The sequence below is a fragment of the Aquarana catesbeiana genome, linkage group LG02 (genome assembly GCF_042186555.1).
Source record: "Aquarana catesbeiana isolate 2022-GZ linkage group LG02, ASM4218655v1, whole genome shotgun sequence".
In the NCBI taxonomy this organism is placed as follows: Eukaryota; Metazoa; Chordata; class Amphibia; order Anura; family Ranidae; genus Aquarana; species Aquarana catesbeiana.
Window position 1 is genome coordinate 77070335 of NC_133325.1, and position 17603 is coordinate 77087937.

The following is a 17603-nucleotide window of genomic DNA, read 5'->3' on the forward strand; positions in this document are numbered from 1 at the left end:
TGTATTGCAAGCAACGTTTTCATACGTAGGCGCTCTCAACAGGTGTGTCTATGTTCGTGCATACATGGGGGTGGGGCAGGCATAGCATTTTTTGGGGGGCTTGAGTGTAACGCTCTAGCAATATTACACCCCACTCACTACTTTGGGGACCTCTAGCAGCTACCTAGAAACCTACATTGCCTACTCATCACTACAAGGTTCCCCACCTTAACTATGGTGACATCTACTGGCCACTTTGGGGATGTACACCAGGCAGTTCTGTGCCCTACCTTACACTTCTGTTGTGGTTGAATGCAAAAGCCAGTGTTTGACAGGAACGCCTGTTTACTCAAGCCTTTAATTTCATCCTGGCAGGGTTAGATCTACTTTTGTATTACTAATATTTATTTTTTTTGACGGGCATGTGCCATTACTTAATTTACCTTAAAACTAATATTTCTGGATAAGAGATCTAAGATTTTGGGCAGAACTGGTAAAATGTCAATGTCTACAATGCATTACCTATGCAGTCTCAAGCTTCTCCTCATTCTGATGAGTCTATTCTTTGTGTCTGACATATGAAAATAAGTGCTGGTGACCTATACCCCCTCAGCTGTGGTTGGTACGCTTCTCCTCCTCGGCTTTCCATCCCCGCATATTGACCTTTGCTGGTTTAAAACATCAGACATAAAGCTGGTTTGTTGTGTATGGGTAGGTCTGACTTTTTTTTTTATTAATGTCAAATCCAGGACTTGACAATATTTGTGAGGATATAAAAACATATTTATTGTGAAGCATGGCAAGGATTACCATGTTCCAGAGAGCAGAAATATTTCCTGATGTGACAGGTTTGATTTGTAGAGGTCGTAAATGCTGGGACACCTTGTTCTCTGTGGTGATCTTACCAGTTTTTTACAAGAAGATCATGTCCTGAAAGGGATGCAGGGCTGGCATGCTTAAAGAGGACCAGTCATTACTGGCCTTATGCTGGCATGGTAAATACTTTATATTTACATTTACTTATTTATTTAATTTTTCTACATTTTTGTGTTTATTTTAGCCATAGGGCTTTCCTAGGACCCTCCTGAAACATGTTGGTTGTGGACTGCAAGTGGAACATTTTATTGGAATATACATATTAAGACTCTTACTTTTGAGTTTAGCGCTTTGCATCATTTTTCCAGCTTGATTGGGAAGTGAAGGAGAAACAGCAGACTGATGAGTTCATCCCTCTATCAATCTGCTCTCTTCTCCTGATTGCCAATTCCTTGTTGGCACATGAGCACTGCAGCACAACTCCACAACTCCCTGTGCTGCTTCTCCCTCTGCCGTACAGGAGATTGCAAGTGGCTAATATTAAAAGTACACTTGGGGTATATTTATAATTCAGCAAATGTGATATTCACCAGTTACCGCAAGTGTATCTTCCGGGTGCGCGATTCACCTGCAGGGAATGTTTAGTGAATGTTACTTTTACTGCTTTGTAAATATGCCTCAGTGATTTGTAATGAACACCTGCCTGCATGAATTAGGGATCTATTCATAAAAACAAAACTGTGTGAATGTCTTATGCCGCATACACACGAGCGGACTTTTCGACCGGACTGGTCCGACGGTCTATCCGACGGACTTCCGACGGACTTTCCCAACGAATGGACTTGCCTACACACAATCACACCAAAGTCCGACGGATTCGTACGTGATGACGTACGACCGAACTAAAATAAGGAAGTTGATAGCCAGTAGCCAATAGCTGCCCTATCGTCGGTTTTCGTCCGTCGGATTAGCATACAGATGAGCGGACTTTTCGACCGGACTCGAGTCCGTCGGAAAGATTTGAAACATGTTCCAAATCTAAAGTCCGTCAGATTTTCGACCAAAAAAGTACGCTGTAGGTCCGATGAAGCCCACACACGATCGAATTGTCCGCCGGACTCGGTCCGTCGGACCAGTCCAGTCGAAAAGCCTGCTCGTGTGTACGCGGCATTAAAGGGGTTGTAAACCCTCAGGGTTTTTCACCTTAATGCATTCCATGCATTAAGGTGAAAAACCTCCTGTGATGTAGCTGCCCCCCAGAGCCCCCCTTTTACTTACCTGAACCCGGTCTTTCCAGCGATAGGGACGAGCACACCAGCCCCAGCCAGTGTCTTGGGTCCTGATTGGAAAGATTGATAGCAGCACAGCCATTGGCTCCTGCTGCTGCAACAGAGTGCCCACATGAGTGCCCTGAGGGAGAGCGGCTCTCCAATGTGGCATTCGAGAAGAGGAGGAGCCAGGAGCGCCGCTGAGGGACCCCAGATGAGGAGGATCAGGGCCACTCTGTGTAAAACCAACTGCACAGAGGAGGTAAGTATGACATGTTTGTTAAAAAAAACAAAAAAATATGAACATTTAGATATCATTTAAGCCATCACACAGCTGTCATAACTAATCGCCATAATTTGCACAATATGTTTACTTCCTTTGATCATCAGCTCCATCTAGTGGCCATAATGCGGTATTTTACTGAAATAAAAAAACATACTATACAAATTAAAGTGAAAGAAAACCCTAAGTTTAACTATTCTTAAAAATGCCCCCCCCCAACCTATCCTGCCTAACCTGTATAAAAAAAGAGCTGTGTACTTACCTCTTTTTAATCCTCTCCAGTCCACTCATGTGATTCTGCAGCTCCATCTCCCCTCTGCAAGGGAACGCTCAACAACAGCTGGGAATTCCAGGGGCCATGACGTCACCCATAGTCCAGCCGTTGTCGGCACTCCCTCCTCTCCCCTGCAGCAGCTGCGTGAGCGGGGTCTACTCACCCTGTACACAGGGGTACCTTTTGCACACTCATCAATTCCCTGGACCGGGCAGAGACTGAGGTCATGTGAAAATTCTAACATCAAGGCAGATCCCCGACTTGGAGGTGAGCCTTCACTGTGTGCAGTAGTAAACATACAGAGTTCCTCTGAAAAATCTGTCCAATGTCACTACACTTGTAACTTGTACGTTGCATTAGGAGGGACGTGCTGAGCTTGCTCCCTCTCCACCAGTCCAGCATACCTCTGTTACCTCACTCCCAGTAACAATATGGGGCCCTGCCGTGCACATAGAGCAGACCTCATACATGCACTCCTCCACTTCCATACCCTGTGACCAGGCCATGGATCTCCATTATGCGGGTTCAGTTCTGGTTGCTACTGGAAACATCGACCCCCTCGCTACCGGAGGACCTGTCACCTTTCCAAAGTAACATGCCTAATGACTAGTTGCCTTGTGTCTTGAACTAGTAATTGGTTACTCATATTAACTACATTCCTCCTCCTTGTTTTGCGGAGTTAACCCTTTTGTAGTAAGTGAGCTTCATACCCCTTTGTGCTTTACAGACCCTGTTTTTTTTTTTCTATATGCCAGAACCAACATGCACCCCTTTCAATAACTTCAGACCAGGCTCAGAACAGTTGATGCTACTTTACCTAAATTTTTTTTTAGTGATACAGTTCAATATGAACTGAGTCCATTTCCTAACCCTAAATACACCTGAATGACTGCCCAGGCATACCTCTGCAAGGTAGTAGTCCATGTTGGTATTCTCCCTCTGACGGACTGCAAGGCGCAGCAGTCCTCCTTCCCAGCATATGCGGTCAAGAGAGGGCAAAAAGCCCTAAGCCCAGCCTTCTCCCATATTTATATCACTGGTGAGTAGGCTGGATCCAAAAGGCCTGAGAACTGAGCGCACACACTTAACTCTTTCCCCCCCTCAGCCTGGGCCAGCCACTAGCTAACTATTGCAACAACAAAGAACCTGCCTACAGGCACTCCCTGACACAGGGGAACCAGAGCTGCAGGATCACGTGGCCGAACCAGAATAAAAAGAGGTAAGTATACAGATTTGTTTTATACAGGTTAGGCAGGGTAGGTAAGAGGAGGAAGGGAACATTTTTTATGAATTGTTAGGCTGTTCTACCACTTTAAGGTGATCACGCGTGAGACAAATTGCGCACAAATAAACAGCTCACTTGGTTTCCTTTTTATTATCTGTCTGGAGTACCAAAGCTGTAAGCAGTAGTTTTTTTAAAGGCAGTAAAGAGATACATATGCATACCTCTCAACTTTCTGAGATGGAAATGAGGGGCACCTATTAGCAAAAGTAACACCCCCTGCCATGCCCCCTTAAAGGAAAACTGTCCAAACAAAAAAGATTGGTTAAACCCACTTGTGCTTTTTTACCCTTACTTTTCCTTTATTTTGGCTTTTGGAATTCATGAATGTAGACATTTAGAAATTGGATGAAAGGTTTAGCACAGTAAAACACTTTTTGATAAAACTATATAGATCATACCAAAATGAGGGACAAATGAGGAGGAAAGAGGGACAGAGAGACTTTGTTCTGAATGTGAGACAGACCCTCAAAATCAGGGACAGTCGAGAGCTATGCATATGAAAAGATTATCCCGAAGCTTTATTTTCTGGATCACAAAGAAAATGCAAAATAATAATATGCAATATTTGATATTTACCTTCAAAAATATTTATATATAAAACCAGATTATATTCCCTTTAAAAGCACATAAATATCACATTATTCTGCTTTGGTAGACTAGCCAGTTTTCTATGGTAGGAGCCCTTACATCTTGTTACTAGGTAATGTTAAGGCAGCTAAACAGGTCTGCTATTAGTAACAGTATATGAGTTCCTGTTTAGACTGGAGATCTTCTTTACAGAAACGTCCTTCCTTGACAGAAGACCTTTGTGTCAATGTTTATGGGATGTTTTAAGGACTTGGTGTCTTCACTAGGACGTTCATGTTTGTTTAAAAGAGTTTCACTACCTTGTAAGGATTTCGGAACGCACTGAACCACACTTGGCTTGATAAAATCAAATAGCAGTAATTAAAGTTATTTTCATCACTCCATTCATTGAGATTTTAATTGGACGTTTGTTACAAGTGTCCTTGCTCTGCCCTGGACACATAAGCCTGTATCTTGTTAAGATTCTCAATAACCATTTATAGAGTGAAATAGGATAAGGAGATTCAGTCCAAAGCTGCTAATTCTGGTTTGGGTGACTGCTAGCCACTGAAGAGTGACACCTAATTATATTGTTTGCTTGCTGAGTTAAAGATAAAGTTTAGTTAATTTTATTTTATTTTCAAATATTTTATTGTGTTTTACAAGGTACAATACATTTATGCTTTAAGAACACATTTATTAATACAATAAAAATAAGAATATGCAGTTAAGCTTCTTAAATGAAAAAGTATACAGTATCTCACAAAAGTGAGTACACCATTGACATTTTTGTAAATATTTTTTTTATATCTTTTCATGTGACAAGTATATAGTGTATATAGTGTATAGCTTGTATAACAGTGTAAATGTGCTGCCCCCTCAAAATTACTCAACACACAGCCATTAATGTCTAAACCACTGGCAACAAAAGTGAGAACACCCCTAAGTTGAAATGTCCAAATTGGGCCCAAAGTGTCAATATTTTGTGTGGATACCATTATTTTCCAGCACTGCCTTAACCCTCTTGGGCATGGAGTTCACGAGAGCTTCACAGGTTGCCACTGGAGTCCTCTTCCACTCCTCCATGACAACATGATGGTGCTGGTGGATGTTAGAGACCTTGTGCTCCTCCACCTTCCATTTGAGGATGCCCCACAGATGCTCAAAAGGGTTTAGGTCTGGAGACATGCTTGGCCAGTCCATCACCTTTACCCTCAGCTTCTTTAGCAAGGCAGTGGTCGTCTTGGAGGTGTGTTTGGGGTTGTTATCATGTTGGAATACTGCCCTGGGGCCCAGTCTCCGAAGGGAGGGGATCATGCTCTGCTTCAGTAAGTCACAGTACATGTTGGCATTCATGGTATCTCAATTAACTGTAGATCCCCACTCATGCAGCTCCAGACCATGACACTCCCACCACCATGCTTGACTGTAGGCAAAGATACACTTGTCTTTGTACTCCTCACCTGGTTGCCGCCACACACGCTTGACACCATCTGAACCAAATAAGTTTATCTTAGTCTCATCAGACCATAGGACATGGATTACTGGAACCGGTTGGATTTTCCGACAGAAAATGTGTGATAGGACCGTGTTGTCGGAAATTCGTGTGTAGGCTCCATCACACATTTTCCATCGGATTTTCCGACACACAAAGTTTGAGAGCAGGATATAAAATTTTCCAACAACAAAATCCGTTGTCGGAAATTCCGATCGTGTGATGGAGCCTACACACGAATTTCCGACAACAAGGTCCTATCACACATTTTCTGTCGGAAAATCCAACCGTGTGTACGGGGCATAAGAGGGATTCTGAACAGAAAGAATGACCTGTGAGAAGGGAATTGAAGACTTCATCTTTGAGAGGGGACAGTAAATCGTTTATAATAGGTGGCTGAAAAAACATCCGTTCCTGGGTGTTTACGTGTTTTCAGTGATTTTATTGCAGTCTGTATTTCTTTTCCCGTGATAGGCCTGTCTAGGGTTTCTTGTTGAGAAAGGGAGAGGGGAAAGGGAGAATGAGGGGAGGTGAATTGTGGACAGAAGTGTATTTAAGCGAGATTGGTCAAACTTATGGGAATCTCTATAAAGTTCGGAGAGTTTTCTGCGGATTTCATGCAGGATTTTCAGTGGGTTGCTGGTATATATATATCTTTGGTTAGTTTTAATCGAATGGGTTTCGGGTTATAGGTTGTTTTCCGTAATGCAAGAGCTAAAAAGGTGTCTGGTTTATTTGCTTTCATATAGAAAGTATGTTTAGATTTACGGAGAATCTTTTCCACCGAGTCCGTCAAGAAAAGATCAAGTTCCAAACGTGCTTTGTCATATTGTAGTTTTGTCGTCGGTGAGGGTACGGTTTGGAAGTTCTCCGATGCTTCAAAGAATGCTTCTTGCAAATGTTTGTGAAGCTGTCGCTTCTGCTTATAAAAGTGAGATGCTTGACTTATACAAACCCCTCTGATACATGGTTTAAGAGCTTCCCAATGAGTCAGGGGCTTGTATCATTAGTTTCGTTATTTGCAATATAATCTTTTATAGCTTTTTCAATTGTCTGTCGATATGAGGGATTTGCCAGCAAACTATTGTTTATGTACTATGTTCGGCGTTTAAGTCTTGGAATTAGTGATGAAAGAGTTGTCATGACCATATTATGATCAGATCATGTACACAGTATAATGAGTGAGTCTAGGATATGCGCTGAGGTGTTAACATTGACAAAGAGATGGTCTATGTGGGAGAATTTTTGGGGGTTAGGAATAGTGGGTACATTGTCGTCTTGCTCTCTCCATGTGTCAAGAAGGAAATATTGATTAAGTAGTTGTTGGTAGGAGAGACGGTGGGCAATAGCCGGGGTTGGGGATTTGTCTAGAAATGGGTATAGTATTTGATTTGAATCACCACCAATTATGAGAGTGCCTTCTTTATGAGTTTCCACTACAGAAAACAAATGGGAGAGAAATGACAATGGACTTGGGAGCATAAAAGGTCACTATTGTGACTTCAGTATCTAGTAGAAGACGGGATAATAATAGGTATCGATCTTCGGGGTCTTTGAGTTCCGTTTGGAGGGTAAATGGTGTTGTATAATGAAAAGCAATTAATACACCTCTTTGTTTATTGTCAGCTAAAGAGGTGTAAACCTGAGGGTATTTGCGACTAAAAAAATTTTTGAGAGGACTGAGATGAAAAGTGCGTCTCTTGTAGGCAGACCACATGTGCCAAGAGTTTTGAGAAGGATCGAAAAGCTTTAGTGCGTTTTGGGGGCGAGTTAAGACCCTGTACATTAAGTAGTTAGTATAGTTAGGGGAGCCATTGCTTCAATGTAAAAATAGTCAAGGGTTCTAGTAGAAAATTTGTATAATTACCTCTCTGGAAAAGAGGACAGTGAGGGTTGGGTGGTTAGGAAAAAGCTAAGGTTGGGAAAGAGATTAGTTAGTTATTAGTCAGTGTATATTGACTTAGATTAAGTGGAAGAGTGTAAGAAGCTCTTGTTTTCTAAAAAAGAGAAGGTGGCTCCTACTAGGAGCTAGTATCCAAGGGGTGGTGTACAATTTGTCCAAAGAGTGTCCAAACCGAAAAGTAGGGCACTCGAGGAAGTAGTGGAGGTGCAGTGGCTATCTCCGGGACTACGACAGCCTTCAAACAAGTGATATATGGAACAAACTATATAACAAACAAGTCTCAAGTATAATAAAGGCTTGAGGTAACAAATAGGAATCCAGTTGATATGGTCATCTAGATAACTTTGGACTAGAGTTGTGCTATGGTTAATTCATAGGTGAATTAAAGTTAATTGTCGAGTAAGGGTCGACCAATGGCTATAATCCAGGTTAATGTTATACAGTAAGTAAGTGGTGTGGACCATTATATTCACTGTAGGAGGATATTATTCTGGTCTTGTATTGGTTAGTAGGTAATTTTAGGAACTATAATTCTATATGTGATCCGGGCAGGGATCTAAGTTCCTTAAACAGTGGGCCTAATGAATAAGGATGAGCCAAACACCCCCCAGTTCGGTTTGCACCAGAACTTGCGACCAGGAAAAAAATTTGGACACACACGAACACCGTTAAAGTCTATGGGACACAAGCATGAAAAATCAAAAGTGTTCATTTTAAAGGCTTATATGCAAGTTATTGTCATAAAAAGTGTTTGGGGAACCGGATCCTGCTCCAGAGGAAATGTATCAATTCAGTTTTAAAAACGGACGTTTTTTCGGGAGAAGTGATTTTAATAATGCTTGAAGTGAAAAAATAAAAATTAAATATTCCTTTAAATATCGTGCCTGGTGGGTGTCTATAGTATGCCTGTAAAGTGGCGCAGTTTTCCCGTGTTTAGAACAGTACCACAGCAAAATGACGTTTCTAAAGGAAAAAAAGTAATTTAAAACTGATCGGGGCTGTAATGAATTGTCAGGTCTTGGCAATATAGATAAAACGCATTGAAAAAAACGGCATGGGTTCCCTCCCCAGTCCATTACCAGGCCCTTTTGGTCTGGTATGAATCTTAAGGGGAACCCCAAACCAAAAATGTTTTAAAAAATAGTGTGGGGTCCCCCCAAAATCCATACCAGGCCCTTCAGGTCTGGTATGTATATTAAGGGGAATCCTGCGCCAAATTGGCGTAGAGGTCCCCCTCAAAATCCATACCAGACTCTTATCTGAGCACGCAAGCTGGCAGGTTGCAGGAAAAGAGGCAGGGATTAGAGAGCGCCCCCCCCTCCTGAACCGTGCCAGGCCACATGCCCTCAACATGGGGAGGATGCTTTTGGGGTCCCCAAAGCACCTTGTCCCCATGTTGATGGGGACAAGGGCCTCATCCCCACAACCCATGCCCGGTGGTTGTGGGGGTCTGCAGCAGGGGGCTTATTTAAATCTGGAAGCCCCCTTTAACAAAGGGACCCCCAGATCCTTGCCTCCCCCCCTATGTGAATTGTCAACGGGTACATTGTACCCCTACCATTTCACAAAAAAAGTGTCAAAAATAGTAAAAAAGACAGGAGACACTTTGGGACAAGTCCTTTATTAATGTAGATCCATCTCAAGCCGAAAAAAGAAAAAAAAAAGCTGCAACAGCTCCACCTCCATGGAAGGCTCCTGCCAAGTGATGCTTCTTCTCGGTGACAGCTGATATATAGCTGAGGGCGGGGCCACCTGGTGATGTAAACGGGTGACCCCGCCCCCTCTGACACCATGTGACTTCAGAGGAAGGCAGGGTAGCCCGTTTACATCACCGAGTGGCCCCGCCCTCAGCTATATAACAGCTGTCATCGAGAAGAAGCGTCACTCGACGGTAGCTTCCCATGGAAGCAGAGTTGTTGCGGCTTTTTTTATTTTTTCCGGCGTGAGATGGATCTACATTGCGGGACATTTTTATTTATTTTTTTTATTTTTTAATAAAGGACTTGTCCCAAAGTGTCTCCTGGCTTTTTTTACTGTTTGACACTTTTTTTTGTAAAATGGTAGGGGTACAATGTACCCCTACCATTTCATATAGGGGGGAGCCGGGATCTGGGGGCCTCCAGATTCCGATAAGCTCCCCGCTTGCGGACCCCCACAACCACCGGGCAAGGGTTGTGGGGATGAGGCCCTTGTCCCCATCAACATGGGGACAAGGTGCTTTGGGGACCCCAAAGCATCCTCCCCATGTTGAGGGCATGTGGCCTGGTACGGTTCAGGAGGGTTGGGCTGCTCTCTCGTCCCCCCCCTCTTTTCCTGCGGCCTCCCAGGTTGCGTGATTGGATAAGGGTCTGGTATGGATTTTGGGGGGTCCCCTACACCATTTTAGAAAAAAAATGGCGCTTGGTTCCCCTTAATATCCATACCAGACCTGAAGGGCCTGGATTTTGGGGGGACCCGCACGCAATTTTTTTTACATTTTTGGTTCAGTGCCATTTTTTCAATGAGTTTTATCTATATTGCCAAGACCCGACAATTCATTAGAGCGGCGATCAGTTTAAATTACTTTTTTCCTTTAGAAATGTAATTTTGCTGTGGTACTGTTCTAGATGCGGGAAACTGCGCCACTTTACAGGCATACTATAGACACCCCTGAGGCACGATATTTAAAGGAATATTTCATTTTTATTGTTTCACCTTAAGCATTATTAAAATGACTGCTCCAGATAAAACTGACCTTTTTAAAACTTTTTTTTGCATTGATACATGTCCCCTGGGGCAGGACCCGGGTCCCCAAATACTTTTTATGACAATAACTTGCATATAAGCCTTGAAAATGAGCACTTTTGGTTTTTCATGTTAGTGCTCCATAGACTTTAACGGGGTTTCAAGGCTTTCGAATTTGACGCGGACACCGAATAATGTTTGTTGTTCGCTGAAGGTCCGAACAACCAAAGTTCAGCCCGAACTTATGCTCGGGCCGAACCGTTCGCCCATTCCCTGCTAATGAACGATAGTGAGGTGTTCAAACTCAGATGACCAGGAAATAGAAAAATCAGGTAAGTGAATCTGAGTTGTGTCTTTAATTATGGGCAAACAGACCAGAATCCAGGATATAGATTACATCTCTGGTTGGTTTATCATTGGGGTATGGTTTGTATAATATTAAGTAGGCAAACACTATAAAAAGGATATCACCAATTTAGGATACATCAGTTCATTGGTTCTGCTTCTGGGGTAGGTGAAGCAAAGCGACTCATCTTATGGAAGCTGGAGGATGCCAGTTGTTCAGGAGTTTCTCTTTGATTTTGGGGGGAACCAGAGCTCACCCAACGTTTAGATTCCTCTGCAGTCATTTCTGGTGTTGACAGGCGAAGATCTAGGATTGTGGCGAGAAAGTTGTCAGCTGTTTTGCAGGTGTAGGTGGTTCCTTTGAAGGTAAAGCGAATGGCAAAGGGAAAATTCCCACGATATGAGATACGATGATATTAGAGCACTTGTAAGTGTGCCTTCATTGCTTTTCATTTGATAAACATCTGTTGAGAGGGGTCTTGATAAATTTGGCATCGATGACCTTGGAATATTAAGGACTCTTTGCTATGGGCAGCTTCCAACAACTGTTCTTTTGTGCGGAAGTAGTGTAATTTAATAATAATGTCTCTGGGTGGACCATCTTCTTTACGAGGTGTTAGAGATCTATGAATTCTGTCCATTTCTAATCGTTCTATGGGGATGGAAGGGGCAAACTCCTGGAAGAGTGCTGTGGCCGTTGATTGAAGATCCTCAATTGCTTCAGGAATTCCACAAATACGTAGGTTAGATATCCTGTTCCTGTTTTCTAAATCTTCAAGGGAAGATTGGAGGGAAGAATATTCCTCTGTGAGGAATTCCAATTCTTCAGCCTGGTTTGAGGCAGTGACATCAAATTCATCAACCCTCTGTTCCAAAATGGAGATGCTTCGTCCCACCTCACAGATCTCCCTTGTTAGTTTATCGGTAATGGCATCTGAGGTGTTTTGAAGGGCTTTATGGAGGACCCTTTCAAATTGACTAAGTAAGTCAGAGCCAGGTGAGGTGTTCTGTAGGGAGCTAGGGGATATCCCAAAATCATAATCTGACTCACTGCGCTGTGTGGAAGCTGGAGACCGCAGCTGCTTCTGTGAGTGAGACAGTGTGGCGTGAGAAGATGGTGGTGCCGCCATTTTAGAAGCACTTTGTGGGTCTTTCCCATTTTTGATTGTGCTTTCCTTCCGCTATACATCGTACCAATTTGTGCCCAGGAGTTACAGTGACGTACGTACCGGTTATCGAGTGTGGTCTGTAATGGAATGAGACTCGAGTAATGAGGCTGCCGGGTCCCGAGCGCTAAGCGGACATGTCCATCTCAGGCAACTTCACGCATGCACCTCCAGTTAATTTTATTTTCAGCACAAAGGATGGTTGTTACATTCAGTGAGAAGTGTCCCTTGTGCTGGTGGCTGCTGTCGTAGTTGAAATCATCCATCCTGTGCCCCTCCATACCCCCACAGTGGTAAACATCCAGTGGTGCAGGGGTTAATGCAGCTGCTGGACCTATCATAGGCCCTCGTCTAGAGTTTCGACTATGCCCGCCCTTTCTGCCCCCTTCGTTCATTCACAGAAGCTGTATTATAGCTTCAATCAGTTAAAGTCTATGAATGGAGAAGGTGGACTTTTCCTTCATCCACTTGTCCTCCATGCAAAGATCACATTTCATTGATGAAAGCTATATTGCAGCTTCTACAAATAGAAGGGGGGGGGGGGGGGCAGAAAGTTCAGGCATAGTCAGCACTCTTGATGAGTGCCTATGGCAGGTCCAGCGGCAGTATTACCCCCTGCAGCACCAGAATATTACTGCTGCGGGAGAATTGGGGAAGAGGAGGCAGAGGATGGAAGATTTCAACTTGAAACCAGCACAAGGGACACATCTCATTGAATGTAAGTGCTTTCACTTGTGATGAAAAAAAAAACATAGGCTTTAAAGCTAAAATCCAGGCTTAACAAGGGTCTAAATACAAGAGGCATGACTATTCGTACTAGAATATTGGTCTCTTTCCTGTATTTCTTCCAGACCTGTCCAGTAATACAGCATGAAACTCTTGCACTTTGCCTCTATGCAAGAGTTTCCTAGACCAGTCACTGCTGATCTCTCTCTTTATGCAGGGTGACTGTTCTTGTATCTGCCCCTTCCTGGAGTTTTCCGCAGGCAGCCTGTTGTCGGAGGAGCTGCTTGGTCCCACCCACAGCTCAGCTTTCTACACAGGCTATATAGCAGTGATGACTTCACAAGGTAATATTTGGGTTTGCAAGGGTTTTTAATGCATACAAAGTGAATTTATAAGCTTTGTGGCTATTTAGAAATATGTGAAAAGTGCTTGGACTTCAGCTTTAAATTACTATCCCAGTTTGTTGAGTTTTTTTAGTGACTCAATAAGAAAGCAGAAGGTTGGGTTTTCCCAGTAAGCAGGAGACCTAAAACAACTTGGCAGGGAAAGTGGGGCAGAGCCTTGGGCAAGATATTTCCCCTAAAAAAGCATTCTAGCTCATTATCTAATACTTACCTGAGATTGAAGCCCTCGCTGTGGTGCCCGTACACAGCACCAGCCAGCGACATCACTCCTGGGGGTTACTTCCGGGTATCGCGGCTTCGGTGCTGTCATTGGCCAGAGCCACGATGACGTCACTCCCGCACATATGCGCGGGAGCCGCCGGTAACGGCACAGTCTAACTGAAGCAACGGCACATGTGTGCCATTGCTTCAGTTTGCTTTGGTGCGCTTGTGCCAATAGACGGCACATGCAAATTCAGGGGATATCTACTAAACCGTGCAGGTTTAGGAGATATCCGGGGTAGCTACAGGTAAGCCTTATTATTACCTGTAGCAAAAAGTGGTCTGTAAGGGTTTACAACCACTTTAACACTGGGACAGAAAGAGCAATGTCTGTGAGGACAACAGTGGTAGTACACATAATAGTATTGACAAGTGTCAGAGTATCACTAGGATGTACAATGAATCATACCTTGGTAGATCAGAAGTAGCCACATGGAGACATGTCCTGGCATCCAGACCCTCAGGTGGATGTCAGCCATGTCTGCAAGGGCGTCTCTAATATACTCCTCTACCTCCAATAGTAGGCTCAGCCGATAATTATCAGCTGCACCCGAGATGGAGGAGGAGATCAGGGATGTGTCCTCTGCAAGCTTCCTGAGCCGAGCGTGCACAGCCCCGTCCAGACCGCGCATACGTGATGTCAGCATGACGGAACGAGGCCGTGCTCCCACGGTCCACCAACACACGAGCTTCACCGGTGGACAGTGCATGCCTGCCGGATTAGCAAGATGATGGCCAGACGAGATTACATCGTCTGTAGCCTCCATTGGGTGCTGCCACGGGTTACCAAATCTGAGCGGCTGTGTGTGGCGGGCGTTTCACTAGTCCAGCCACCAGGGACCAACCGGCATATAAAAATTATTTAAATAGACTTCAATTACTTGATCAAGCAATATGGGGAGGCACAGCAGGGGACATAGAAGCATTACCATAGCCCTCTAGTGGCCAAACCTGAAAGCACAAAATAATATGCAGATTCAGGAGAACAGAGAACTGCTAATAGAAATTAAACATGTATTCACAGAAGAATATATATACATAAGGCAAGAAATCCTTGGATACATAATAAAGTTCATATAATGAATGATCAAAAATGAACAGGAATGGTAGTAATACGGAATTGCAGGTAATTTGGAAAAACTGCAGAAAACCACTGACAAAAATTAATTAACCATATGATCACAGAGAGGGTCATTTGAGGATAGATATATTGTATTTTATATTTTATTTCTCCATTCCTCCAGAGGAGAAACCTTCCAAAAAGGACTTGAAACAGATAGCCTCATTAAGGCCAGGTGGTAAAGTAGCTTTAAGATTGTGTATTCAGCGCAGCTCCATTTGGAGGAGGGTTTTATTCCAATCCCCTCCTCTGGAGCTGGGATGGATACGATCTAATATGAGGAATTTAATTTTCGGAAAATTGCCTCCATGTACTATTTTGGTATGTCAGCCTAGGGGCAACTCAGGGTTACTAGTGCTAAAGCGTCTCAGTAGGTCCATCCCAGATGATAAAGACATTGTCGATGTATTGGTACCAAGCCAACATATGGTCTGTGCACTTTGACACTCCCCCAGATACAGATTGGCGTAGGATGGGGCACAAGAAGTCCCCATTGCTACGCCCTGTACCTGGAGGTTGTGGGAACCATGAAAGGTAAAGATGTTGTGCTCTAAAATAAATTCTGGGAGAGAGAGGATGAACTCATTGCAGGCCGAGTCCATCTTGCTTACATGTTTAACTGCCGCAAGACCTTTGGAAAGAGGAATTGAGCTATACAGGGCTTCAACATCAATCGTAACTAGTATAGCATGTTCTGGGATATGCAGGCTATCTAGTATTTGCAAAAAGTGGATGGTGTCCTTTACATGAGATGGTAGGGAGGCAACGTAAGGTCTGAGATGTTCATCCACTAATTTATTGGCGTTGTCACTGATAGCACCTCTCCCCGAGATTATGAGTCTCCCTGGAGGGTTAACTGCATCATTATGAACTTTAGGGAGTGCATACAATGTTGGTATTACGGGAAAATTTGTTCTAATGAAATCCCATGTCATTTTTTTAATGGTTCCATTCAGATACAGTATTCTGCATCAACCAGTAAATAATATTCTCTGTTGTATTTGGCTACTATATCTGATGTGATCCGCCGGTACCAGTCCTGATTTTTCAGGATCCTATTACACATCGCAATGTATTTTTCATTGTCAAAAATGACAATGTTACCTCCTTTATCGGCCGGTTTTATGGTAATAAGGTTGTTTAGAGAGAGTTGTTCTAAGGCTTGGGCTTCTTTCACATTTAAATTATTATGTTTGCTAGCTTATAGTCCTTGTTGACCAGCCTTAAAAATGCTGCTGCAGTAGGGTTGGTACTTGGGGCTGGGCATAAATCTGACTTCTTTTGTGTTGTGACTTTTTGGGATTGTTGTCAGTAAGTCCTGGTTCCTCAATTGTTTTTAATAGTTGTGAGAGATCAGTCCTATCAATCAGATTGGGTGTATGCCCGTTATGCCCAATAGCAATACGTCATTATTTTTTTGTTCATAAAAGGGAAAACCATGCATTTTAAAGCACATTTGAAGAGTGTATGTATTATATATAGATAAGACCGATATGAAAGCACATAGGGCTTTATATATATATAAGAGCAAACTCCTCTCCAGACTCCCCTCAGAGGCTGCTGGCATGATACAAGAGATGGTCAGAGGTTGCAGACATGATAAGAGGGATAGTCAGAGGTTGCGGACATGGTACAGGAGATGGTCAGAGGCTGCAGACATGGTAAAGGAGATGGTCAGTGGCTGCAGACATGGTACAGGAGATGGTCAGAGGCTGTGCGGACATGGTACAGGAGGTGGACATAGGCAGTGCGGACATGGTACTGGAGGTGGTCATAGGCTGTGTGGACATGATACAGGAGGTGGTCATAGGCTGTGCTGACATGGTACAAGAGGTGGTCAGAGGCTGTGCGGACATGGTACAAGAGGTGGTCAGAGGCTGTGTGGACTTGGTACAAGAGGTGGTCATAGGCTGTGCAGACATGGTACAGGAGGTTGTTAGAGGCTGTGCAGACATGATGCAGGAGATGTCCAAGGTTGTGGACAACTCATGAAAATGCTCTGTGCATGTGGTGCACGCTACAACTCAATCCAGCTGCAAATAGGGACACCTACCTCCTGCCTGTGTCTCCACCTCTTACTATCAAAGGCACTGCAGTGGACAGCTCTGTGCACGCATGCGCAGTAGAGTCGTGCACGCATGCACTGTAGAGAGGGTTGGAGATTTTGACGGGTTGGCAATTTATACAGAACATCGGGCATTCGCAGCCACAATTCAAAGCGGCCCCAGGGCAGGCGGCCTACCAGAAAACTTCCCGCTAACCTGGTAGGCTAGTCCGGCCCTGCTTGGCTTTGACACTGATGGTGAGAATAGTTATTGTTGTTATTATTCAAGATTGATTCAAGAAGGGAGACAGTACAGTTACGATACAGTTCAGTACTGGAGGGTTAGGAGGGCCCTGCTCATGCAATCTAAAAGGAAGGGTCAAGTGATCTAAAAGGTAATAGCTGAGGGATGAGTTGATGGAGAAAGTTCAGTTTTTAGGTAAAGGATGGATAGGCTTCACTGAAGAGAGTTACACTTTAATGTGTTTTTTTGCCTCCTTGTCATGTCCTCTGTGAGCTCTTGAATCTATGCTTTTCCCCCAGATCGTTTGGAAGGAGCAGTGACATTAGGTGTGGTCATGTGTACTGCTGTAGGCACACTACAAATCCCATAGTCCATAGTCCATCTCAAAAGCAAGCAAGAGAGGGTGGCTATGGTCCTACATACAGTGTAGCCACCCTCTAACAGGAGTCAGATCACAGAGGCAAAAAAAAGGGAATTTGGAGATTGAGGCGGCTGAGAGCGATAGAGAGCAAATATTTTTCTGACTTGAAGGGGAGCTCCACCCAAAAAGGGAAGCTCCGCTTGTCTGCCTGGTTTTGACAGGTACCCACTCCCACTTCTGGCTGAGTTTGCCATGGTGAAGTCAGCCAGAAGTTCAGCCCCCTCCTCCTTCCCCCCGCAGTCGACCCATTCACAGAGAGCAGCAGGATTCACGCATGC

General features: G+C 43.9%; 1 protein-coding gene across 2 annotated transcripts in view; it reads left to right on the forward strand.

Moving 5' to 3' along the window:
- Nucleotides 1-17603, forward strand: part of ARHGAP42 (Rho GTPase activating protein 42) — a 525190-nt gene that overhangs the window by 238586 nt on the left and 269001 nt on the right. The window lies entirely within an intron of this gene.